This window comes from Pleurodeles waltl, chromosome 11 (genome assembly GCF_031143425.1).
Source record: "Pleurodeles waltl isolate 20211129_DDA chromosome 11, aPleWal1.hap1.20221129, whole genome shotgun sequence".
NCBI lineage: Eukaryota > Metazoa > Chordata > Amphibia > Caudata > Salamandridae > Pleurodeles > Pleurodeles waltl.
Window position 1 is genome coordinate 166,696,872 of NC_090450.1, and position 12,358 is coordinate 166,709,229.

The window sequence follows — 12,358 nt, forward strand, 5'->3', positions numbered from 1 at the left end:
TAATCAAAGTGACCTTAGCATTGTTAATATAGGGAAATAAATATTCTAACTTTTACTAAAAGGGTGTGTTTATTCATGACTGAAAGGTCATGGTGCGTGACAATTTTGACTCCATTGATTATTGATGTTATTGATTACTAATGATTATTGATTATTGTGTATTGATTATTGTGTACTGGAGCAATGGTAAGAACATCTTAATTGCTCGTCAAAAGGTTCATCAACCTAGTTGTGGCCTCTTGTAAGTTTACTTCTTAAGGTCAGACGCGCTAACAGAGTTGGTAGCAGACTGATGGTCCGTCTCCTTAAGAGCTTGCCATAGGCGTCCGGTACAGAGTGACAGGTGTTAACAGAGGTGGTAATAAAGACTGATGGTTAGTCTCCTTAAAAGCGTATCATGGACATGCAGTACACAGTAACAGGTGTTCCAAGAGATGGTAGTAGCTTGATGAGTTGGTCCTTTGAGAATTCATTATTATTGAGATTTGGATTTTGTTTTTTAATGATGCTAATTGGAGAGAAAATGTTCCCTTAAGTCCAGAAATGACTTTCCCAGATCCTGGATCCTGCTAATGGTTGTTTGAAGATGTTCTTGGTGTTCTACTGACAGGGTGAATGAAGTAGGTTGCGCGTGCACAGCTTATGCCAATTTCAGGTGAATTGTAAGTTCTGTGAGGGTTTTAGGGAGTTTGCGTTCTCCACATGAAGTTGTAGAAGGGGTGTGAGTACTCTGCAGTATAAGAGTAGGGAAGTCGTCGAACTTCACATGTGAGTGGTGCTTTGTGCTCAAACAATGTCCACATGGTTGTTGATGTACGAACCCTGCGTCGTCTAAGACTCCAGAGTTTATTGAAAAGTGTATGAGACACTTGGTTTTATGTTGTAATTTGTCTGGTTTCATAGGTCGATCGGGCAAGGTTGACAAATGAAGTGTGAGTCAAGGTGAGTGAGAGAGAATTTCGACTGAAATTTGGTGAGTTCTATTCGCACCAGGGGAGACCCACTGATCAGTTGAGAGTAAAATTTGTGGGTCGAATTTTGCTTACGAATCTGGGAGACTGAGAAAGAAGGAGTAGCTGTAAGTGCGTGAAGAGCCGTCAGTGAAAAATCCGCAAGGTTTCTGAAGCGATTGTGTTACCTTTCCTGTAGTAAACCAGCAGATTTGTTTTTGATTTTTGAGTAGTGCTCGCAATTTTTGCTCTAGTTAGTGTGAATCGAAGTGAAGGAAGACAAGCCGCAAGACTTTGTCAGCCTCAGTACGTGTGAGTGTGACGTCATTGAAGCTGCGCTGCGATAGGTCGGTTAATGAGAAGGATCGCGCAAGGATTGGCTGCCATCCTTGAGAGGCAATTGGATGAGAACATAGGTGAAAAGAATCTTGAGATTAAAAGTCACTTCCTGATTTGATTTTTAATAACTCAAAGGTCGAAAAGATGATATTTTTCAAAGCTTTAAAATGTGCCCTAAAGGGAGTTATGTATATGACATCACGTGTAGACAAGGCTACACCACCAGAAGGTACACCGGCTTACATTGTAATGGAAGAGAAGGGTGTCGCGCCATGTCTTCGGCTAAAGCAATGGTGCAAATTGACAGAAAAAGATGGGAACTTAGCGTTTCCTACAAATGGGATGTTCAATTTGAGGTTTTTGGAGCATTTACGGATGGTGCTACATAAATTGAAACCCCTTCCGAGACCAGCACAGTTTGAGCCTTTAGCAATTTGGGAGCTATCAGCCAGACAGCAACAGCAACTGAAATTCGAAAGGAGGATGAGAAAGGCAGAAAATACTCTAGCAGAAGCCATATGGGACTGTGTTCAGAAAGTTTGGAGGATGGAGACTTTGTAAGGGATTAAGTTGTTTCCAGCAATTATGCAGGAGAAAGAGAAGGAAGGAAAGAGAGCTACTAGGAAAACTAATAAAAGTCCGTCCAAGAGTAAGGAGGCTAGAAAGTCTTCAACAGTGGAGGAGGAATCGGAGGATCATGAGTTTATTACAAAGTTATTGAGAGATCGTCCACCACCATATATACAGTACATGAGTGTGGTCCGAGTACCAGTGCTGATCCCACAGCTCCGACACAGGTTAATGGACAGTCAGTAGGTGCAGGTTAATGCTATCCTGACACAGAATGCGGTGCAAAGTGGTCTTAATGCGCCTACCACTCCTGTAGTGCAGACCCAGATGAAAACACCATAGGTTCAGAGCATTTATCCTGATGTGCCCATTATGGAAATGACTTTGAACTTAGTGGTGGTAGCAGAACAGGTCTTCCCTAGACCGATATTGATTCAGACTGAACCAACTCCGAATTTTATTGCCCTAAGTGCAGCTGCAGGTAATGCCAAGATTCACTCCAGTGACAGGAATACAGTCAGATATGACCCAACGATGAATCAAAATATGGGAGTTACTCTCCCACAGAGTGTAGGTGCCAGAACAGCACCAGATTGAGAAGGGTTCAAGAAAGATATCCAGAGAAAGGATTACAACCATATTGCAGATAAATCCCCCGACTACTCAGAGAGATGTCAGGATGTTTTTAGGGATCGCAAGTTACTGTTGTCAGTGGATTCCACATTTTTCAGTCACTTCGAGACCAATACAGAAGCTGACTCATAAGAAAGTCACTGATCCCATAGTGTTAGACCAGGCTGAAATGAAAGTGATCACTGAATTGAGAGAGTGTTTGTGCAGGGCTCCAGTGTTGGTTATGCCTGATTACATGAAACCTTTCACATTGTTTTGTCATGAGCATGATACATGTTCTTTGTCTATCTTGACACAGGTCCATGGAGGTGTAAACCGCCCAGTAGTATATTTTTCAGCTACTTTGGACCCAGTTGAAGCAGCCTTACCGGGTTGTTTGAGCGCAGTTGCTGCAGTTGGTCAGAGCCTTACACAGTGTGAAGACATTGTGATGGGACATCCTCTGACTGCAATGGTCCCTCACTCTATTGAGATTCTACTTACAGGGACGAAAACCCAATATTTGACTGGACTGAGGTTGACAAGATATGAAACAAGTATTATAGGATCACCAAATGTGTCACTGAAAAGATGTACAGTGCTGAACCCGACAACCTTACTTCTGAGTGAAAATGCCGAAACTGAAAAAGTGGAAGATGTTGAGCATGATTGTCTTGAAGTATCTGACTTGTGAACACAACCGAGACCATACATTAGAGATACCCCATTGGAAGAAAATGACCAAATTATCTTTGTCGATGGTTCTTGTCTTAGAGACAATACAGGGAAACTGAGAGCAGGATACACTGTATGCACAATTACTGGCACCTTGGAAGCTCATGGAGCAAAATGAAATGTGAGCAAAGACAAGATGAATTATGGGTTTCAGAAGTGGGTCAATTGGTTTTGCCAAATAGCCTTTTGTCTGAAATGGCGAGGTACTATCATGGTCAAGCACATATTGGGAGGGATGCAATGATTAGTTTGTTGAAATATGATTGTTTTAATCCAAAGTTTAGACAAGTTGCTGAAGCAGCTTGCCATCGATGTGTCATTTGCCAACAACTAAGCGCAGGGAAAGGGACAGTGGTTAATTTGTGCCACATTGGAAGAACTGGAGGCCCATTCAGCAGAATGCAGATGTATTTTATCGAGATGCCTGTGTGTGGAGGTTTGACATATGTGTCGGTGATAGTTTGGATCTTTAGTCACTTCATTGAAGCTTACCTTACACAAAGAAATGATAGTCCGACAGTAGGGAAACTACTGCTCAGGGAACTGATACAGTGTTTCGGATTTCTGATCTCTTTAGAATCAGACAGGGTAAGTCACTTCACCAATGAAGTAATTAAATTACTGTGTGCAGCATTGAACATTGAGCAGAAGTTGAATTGTAGTTACTGACCAGAAGCATCAGGACTAGTGGAACAGGTAAATGGTACATTGATGTCAAGAGTTGCAAAGATGTAAGCAACCACAAATTTAAAATGGCCTGACGCATTGCCTTTAATGTTGAAGTCAATGAGAAACACACCCAACAGGAAGACAGGATTGTCGCTGCATGAGATCCTCATGGTCAGGGCAATGAGGTTACCAGTGCTGACTGCGAATGCACTTGTCAACATTACAGATGATATGGTGTCAGATTACTGCACAGGTATGGCAGATGTGGTTCATCTTTCTCTCAGCAGGTGGAAGCCACCACACTGCCACCGATCCATGACCCAGGGCACAGCCTGATAGCGGGAGACTGGGTTGTGGTCTGAAAACACATGAGAAAGATGCGTTTGGAGCCTTGTTGTAATGGACCTTATCAGATAGTTTTGACAACTACCACAGCTGTGAAGTGTGCTTGAATTCCAAACTGGATTCACGCAAGTCATACGAAGAAAGTGGCATGTCCACTGGATCATGAAGAAGTGTTGTTGAGAGTACCAACAACAGTGACACAAGTCTCAGGGCTGGAAGGAGAACAAAGGGGAACTGAGACTGGATCTGAGCCTGTTGAGGACGGTTCAGTCAGTCCTGTCAGCGACGAGGGAGGAAACCTCCAGGAGGGTGACGTAGAGCCTATCTAAACTGAGGCAGCAGGACAGCCTAGTCAGGAGAGGGATTTCCCAAAAGCAGACAATCTTGAGAGACAAACAGAAGGGGAAGGAGTTGAGGTGGATCAAAGTCAATGTGATCTAAATCCTCCCGAACCGGTTGTGGGTCCTTCAAGAGAAAACACCAAAGAACAAGGAGAAGGTTCAAGTTCGACTCTGAAGAGAACACTGACAAAGGGTCCACTGAAAGGAGATAAGTGCCCGGAGTCACAGGTGGAAAAAAGGAAAGAGGTGGTTGTTGAACCAACAATCGAGGAAGAAGTAGATACCACAAGGACAGAAGATCTAAGTGATCTTGAGCTGAATGGTGATTGAAAATTGAAAAGGAAGAGAATAGCACATCAAAGATACGCAGGTCCTGAATGGGCGTATGCAACTACAAATGAATGGCAACAACAGTTTTTGTCTTTTTGTTTTGATAGAGAGATCCCGGGTCAGTATTTTGGCACCTGAAGGAAGCTAATGAACTGAACTGGTTGAAATAATCTGAGAAAGATTTTGAGGAAGAAACTGTTGAAAGTAACCGGAAGAGCCATTGATAACCTGATTTGACTTTTGAAACCTGATTTTGACAAAGCTGATAACCAATTTTGACAAGGGATCCTGGAAGTGAGACTGAATTGCTGAAAGAAGAATTGTCTATTTTTTTATTTTTTGCTGCAAGTGTTTCTGAATTTCTTCTGCTTTCTGATTCTTTACAGATCATGAGTAACAGTCAACAGGGATGCTAGATGCTGTAAATATATGAGCATTGGTTTGGCGATTATGTGTGGGATATTGTTTGTGATGTTGATTGTGGTTATGTCTGTTCTTGATAAGAGAGAAGGCAACCTTACTTCTGCTTTTGAGATGACTACTGCATTAACGGCATTAAAGAAGTTTAGGTTAGATGAGAAATATTTGCATGATGATACTAATGAGCAAGGAGAACTATCTTTGAATGTTTTCTTTTGCTTGTTGAGTGAGTATGTTTCAAATTTCCTTGCCAATTCATTGCATTATGCATAAGAAAATAAAATGTTATTGTCCCTAATGAGATACAGGCAAATACATAAATGGTTAAGCCTGTCTCTTAAAATAAAACACTGATGCAAAAACTAAACTCATGCATGCTAAGGTAGATGCATTTAAGAAAGGTACTCAGATACATTTTTGATATCAGTAAATTTACAATGGGTTATCAGACATTCTGAATTACTTTATTGTGTGTTTACACTGATTTGAAAATGAAATGTTTAATTTTGAAACAACTCAAACATAACAAGCCACATTGAAATCATAACTAATTTAATTACGTTTTATCAATATTTCATGTGCTACATACACTATGCGTTCCATTAAAAACAAAAGGCAGGAGTATAACGAGAAAGGCCTTCCTTTTTTAGGACTGTATTATAATTTAGTGAATAAAAACTTGCTCTGCGCATTGCCAATTGCAGGAATTGATACTTGCATGGGTAGTTCAGCATCTACACCAGCTTCAGTTTTCTGTTCTGACATGTGTTAATTATCATTAGGTAATAATAATGTATTTTCTTATACAATATAGATGCTTTGCATATATGAGCAATTCATATGCAACCTATTACTTTCAAAGGTCACCTCTGCAACTGAAAATAATGATATTTCAAAATAATTTTGATTTAATTCTGCATACATGGGTTCCTATTTTAAAGCAACCTCTTTTGCCCTTAGTTTTTTTTTTTTGTAATATATAAATTCTTTATTTGGCTTAAAACCTTAAAAGTATAAAACACAATAAACTGTACAAGAGTTCATTAAAATTACCTATTACATGATATGTTCCCATGCAATGCTCTTGGTTCATTTCAGTTCATATTTATCATAACCTCCTTACATAATCCAATTAATTATTCTAACCTCAAATACAAATTTCATTTTCCTACTAATTTTACAAAATGTATTGTGCATACTCACTATGTTGCTTATAATTCTAATGAACCTTTCGTTCTTAGAATTTCCATGGGAGGCAAATTCTAAATAAAGTGACACCACATTTAGTTTTGAACCTCATTATAACAAAACAAATGTCCTATATTACAATCAATCAATATAATTTTTAAAACACTTAATTTGTAGACTCTTCATTCATCTAAAAAAGTGCCATCTCTTGTTCAGCTTCCTTTCCTACATTGTACGGGACCCTGTAAGACCAGTTAAAACCTCTCGTAATCCAATAAAAAATCAGCATAGCGCACACATTACATTAAAAAATCTCATATCTACTAGTAACTTAAGCGCTTGATCCCGATTTATAATTTTATGGCCCCCATTATGACATTGGCAGTAAATCCCACTCACCGCCTTGCTGGGTGCCGCCAACATGCCGCAGCGGATAACCTTCCACCATATTATGACACACACACACCAATCCGTCACTAGTCAGCCACATACACAATTCCACCACACCAAAGGTCAGCGATAAACTTGGCGGTATCAAAACCCACACCGTTACGCCAACAGAACAACGCCCACCACATTATGACCCACGAATCACCATGGCGGACATTCAATGGCAGTAAACCATTGGCGGTACACACCGATGCGCTCTAAATACACACACACAAACAAAACAACTCTACATTGGACATTCAAACTACACACACCAGACACCCATACACACACCACACCCATACACCCACACCACTATAAAACACACACTCACATTACCCACAACCCTTTATGACTACAAACTGTTGGCACGAGGCAGACACCATGACCACAGACAAAACCAGAGCCACACACCACTCATACCTATACACCACTCACGCACCCCACATCACATACCCCAACACATTACCCTACACACCCTCACCTACACACCACACACAACACCCATGGCACCACAAAGACACCCCCGATTCTCAGAGGAGGATCTAAGGGTCATGGTGGAGGAAATCATCAGGGTAGAGCCGCAGCTATTTGGAGCACAGGTGCGGTAGATATCCATTGCAAGGAAGATGGAGCTATGGCGGAGGATGGTGGACAGGGTCAATGCACCCAAGAACAAGGGATGATATTAGGAAGAGGTTTAATGACCTACGGGGGAAGGTGTGTTCCATTGCAGCAAGACACCAACTCGCTGTACAGAAGACTGGCGGTGGACCGCCACCTAAACCCTCACAACTAACAACATGGGAGGAACAGGTCTTGGCAATAATGCATCCTGAGGGCCTGGCTGGAGTAGGAGGAGGACTGGACTCTGGTAAGTCAACTCTCTACTATTACCGCCCTCCCTGCATGCCATCACATACCCCCACCCTCACCCTCACTCCCATCACTCCACCACCTCCCACACACACCACCATCACATCCCACTCATTCCAATGCCATGCCCTGCATGCACTACCAATGCATGGACAAACTCACAGCCCTGCATGGGCATCTATCACCAAAGCTTGCACACTAGAGAGAATCAGCTAGCCCACCACATACCAACTTACAAAAGTGAAAGCTGCCAGGTCAAATACAACCAAATAGGGCAACCCACTGATGCACAATATGTCACACACAGAAACAGTAACACATAATTTACATCCCCAGAGGTATCCCAGCCAATGTCACCAGAGAGGAGGTGCCAGCAATATCCAGTCCCCCAACTGAAGAGGCCCACAGTGATCACAGAAACTCTGGTCACCTGGATCAGGATGACCAACCTTCCCATCATGGACCTCTGGACAGTCGGTTACCCAAGCCCAGTCACACACCACCACAGAGCCTCCCCCATCTGGAAACACCACCACAGCAACCACCCAGCATACCCACACCTATGTCCCCAGGACACATCAATCAGCAGTGTGTCCACCTCTACATGAACCCCAGGGCACACCTCATACCCAAGACAATCAGGGACCTGGGGTCAGTGGCAGTGGGTACACGGATCAGGGGACAGAGGCACAGGACAACAGGGAAACTGGGAGGACTGCTGTGTGCCAGGGGGAAGACATGCCCAGGGAACCGACTCTCCAAGAGGCACTCACTGAGATCCTGGGAGCATACCAACATTCCCAGGACACGATGGGCCAGATCCTGGACAATGTGCAGGAGAACAGGCGGCTGCAGGAGGGACAGTACCAGGTGATCAGGCCATCAACACCACCCTGGTCTCCATAGCAGGGGTGCTGGCAGACATGGCCAATATTATGAGGGAGGCAGTCTCACAACAGCGGGACCCTGCCACTAGCCAGACATCTGAACTGCCTTCCACTTCTGCTGCCGCTAGTGGACAGGAGGCCATTCCACAGGACCAACGGGCCACCAGCACCCCTTCCTCTGCAGAAGGAGAACCACCCCGCAAATGTTCCCTGTGATCCAGGCAGAAGCCAGAGACTATTGCCAAGACTCCCGCCAGGAAATGAGGCTCCCATGATTGTCAACCTTGTGTCCCGACTGTCACCCTGTCCACCTTAAACTGCCATTGCTCCATTTACTATGTCCCCTTGGACAATGCATCTGTGCTACAAATAGACTTGAACAATACCCTGAACTTTCCTCCATCATCACCCCATCCCATTCCACTTGCCCCTCTTTTTCTTAGCACTTCAGTAAACACCCTTGAAAAAAATACAAATATGGAGTATGTAACATTTTTCAAGTATGTTTACGTTTAACCAGGTACAAACATTGCAATTCAACAGTATAGTAAATGAGCACATAAGAAAGACCTGTAGGTGGCTGCAGTGATCACACCAGGAGCTATAGTGGGGCACCAACATCTGTAAAATGAATTGCCAAAGGGTACAATAAGTGGGAATAGAAGTGGATAATAACAGCATGCCAGTGCCAAAGAGTTTCTAAATAATGACAATGAAATCTGAAGTAACACTGTCTTACCTGTGTGTCATTGGAAGTATTGTCGTATCACTGCTGTTCTGTTATCCTCATCCTCATCGTCTTCCTCCTCATCCTCACTATCTCCAGGGTCCACTGCTGCCACACGGGCATCTCCAGCTTCCTCCTTCTGAAGATAAGTCTCAGGGCAAGGTTGTGCAACATGCAGCATGACACTATTATCTGGCAGACCTTTTTAGGTGAGTAGCACAGGGATCCGCCTGTTAGATGGAGGCATCGAAACCTGGACTTCATGGGGCCAAAGATTCTTTCTATTTTCCTTCTGGTTCACCAATGTGCCTCAGTGTAAGGTTCTTCTGCCCTTGTCCTGGCATTCCTCACAGGGATCAGTAGCCATGATAGGTTGGGGTCACCAGAGTCACCTGCAAATATCGAGGGACAACCTTTAGACACACGCTATCCCATATGGCCCACACCATACCCATGCACCAACATATACTGGGTGGGAAACAGGGCTCACCTATTAGCCACACCCCGTGCCTCTGTAGTTGGCCCATCTCATTTGGGATGCTGCTGTTCCTCAGGATAACAGCATCATACACCAACCCAGGATAATTAGCATTGACATGGGAGAAGTACTGGTCTGCCAAGCACAACATCTGTACATTCATGGAGTGGAACCTCTTACGGTTTTTGAACACCTGTTTATTTTGACATGGGGGACAAATGCAATATGTGTTCCATCAATTGCCCCAATTATGTTGGGGATATATCCCATTGCGTAGAAGTCAGCCCTCACTTTGGAAAAATCCTCCAACTGAGGGAAAACAATGTAGCTGCACATGTGTTTAATCAGGGCAGACAACACTCTGATCAGCACTATTGAGAACATTGGCATTGACATTCCTGCTGCCAAGCCCACTGTCACTTGGAAAGAACCAGTTGCCAGGAAATGGAGCACGGACAGAACTTGCACAAGAGGGGGGATCCCAGTGGGGTGACAATTAGCAGAATTCAGGTCAGGCTCCAATTGGGCACACAGCTATGTGACTGTGGCCCTGTCAAGTCTATAGGTGAGGATAATGTGCCTGTCTTCCAGTGTTGCCAAGTCCACCAGGGGTCTGTACATGGGATATGTCTCCATCTCCTATTTATCTGCAGTGGTAGCAATCTAAGGGACAAAAGAGTGAGGAGCGGGTCACACATTGAACAATGGGGCTACAACAGTACAATGCATGCTGTCAATTTGTAATGGGTCAGTGAGAATTGTTCTGTATGTCCAAATTTTAACAGTGACACAGTTATTATCCAGGGCCTGCCCCCTGCCCCCCGAAATGGTGTCCACCTGTCCTGTGTGGAGGGACAGGTGGAAGTGAAGTAATTCCGCTGACGTTGGGGGAGGAGGTCTGGAACCGCTGTGTAACTCCTCATTGGTTAACATTGGTCCCTATGGGGTACAGTGGCCAATGGTGAGGTACGCCGGCGGTGACAGTATGCACCTCCTCGAACGTGACCACCATTTTCTATCGGATCACTCACTTGCTACCTGACCTTCAACAGGAGAGGACCTACACTGCATGTGCTGCTGTGACCTGTGTCTGGAACCTACCATAGCCTGTGTAACTGGGGAAAGGGCCCCTGCCTTCACCTCAGCGGAGTTGGAGCGACTGGTGGATGGGGTCCTACCCCAGTGCAGACAGCTGTATGGGCCTCCAGACCAACAGGTGAGCACACTGTGGGCATGATGCATGTGGCATTAATGCATGGAGTGGTGTGTGTGAAGGTCTCCTATAGGGGGGTGGGTGGATGTCCTTTGGACGGCGTATTGGTTGTGTGATGGGCCATGTGTGTGTGTAAATGGTGATGTGAAGGGGTATGGTGGGCCAAAAGTGTAACAGGCAGGACTGTCTGACTGATACTATTTTCCTGTGTGTATTTCCTCTGCAGGTCAGCGGCCATCAAAAGAAGGGTTTATGGTGTTCCATTACCAAGGGCGTGCAGGCCCTGGGGGTCTACGGCAGGCGGAGCTCCCTGGTGGTGGCAGACACCTCTGTGACCACCCCAGCTACAGGTACAGCCTCCACCCCCGTACCAGCGCCGCCCTCCCAGCAGCCCCTCAGCGAGTTGCCTGTGCCTGATCACCCAGGACCCAGGGCATCTCCTTCGCCCCAGACATGCAGGCCCTGCCCCAGTGGGCCCTGCTGCCCTGAGTGGGAGGCTATTGACCTCCTGAGATCCATCTCTGTAGGGCAGTCAACCATTGTGAATGTGATCCAGGGGCTGGCAGCCCAGATGCAACAGACTAATGCATTTCTGGAGGACATTCACACTGGCTTGGTGGCCCGGCAGAGATCGATCCAGGCTCTGGCCTCCTCTCTGATAGCAGCCATTGTCCCTGTTTCCACCCTACCTCCTCCAACTTCTTCTTCCCAGTCCCATTCACCTCAGCCCTAACCTCTCCCAAGCACACAGCCAGATGAGCATGCACACAAGACAACACACAAGAGTGACACAGGCAAACACAAGCAACACACATCATCCCCAGGTGCTCACACAAACACCATCCAGATGCAGACATACCAACATCCACAGTTTCCACTGTGATCCCCTCCTCCTCCTCCACCTTCCTCCAAGTTCTGTCTATACTCACACCTCTATGCACTACATCCTCATTCACCACCATCATCGCCACCACACCTAGCAGAACACACACCTCACTTGCAGACACCTCTACAACAGCCATGCACACATCCCCTGTGTCCTCTCCCACTGTGTCTGTCCCCCCTCCAAAGATACACAACCGCAAGCACTCAGATATCCAACAGCCATCCACTTCACAACAGCACCCAGCCCATGCACCAGCACCCAAAATCAGCAGACACCTCCAACAACTACTCCCTCTTCCTCCACCCCCAAACCTTATCCCTCTTCCTCCCCCAAAGTCCCTAAAAGCTTTTCCTATCCACCATT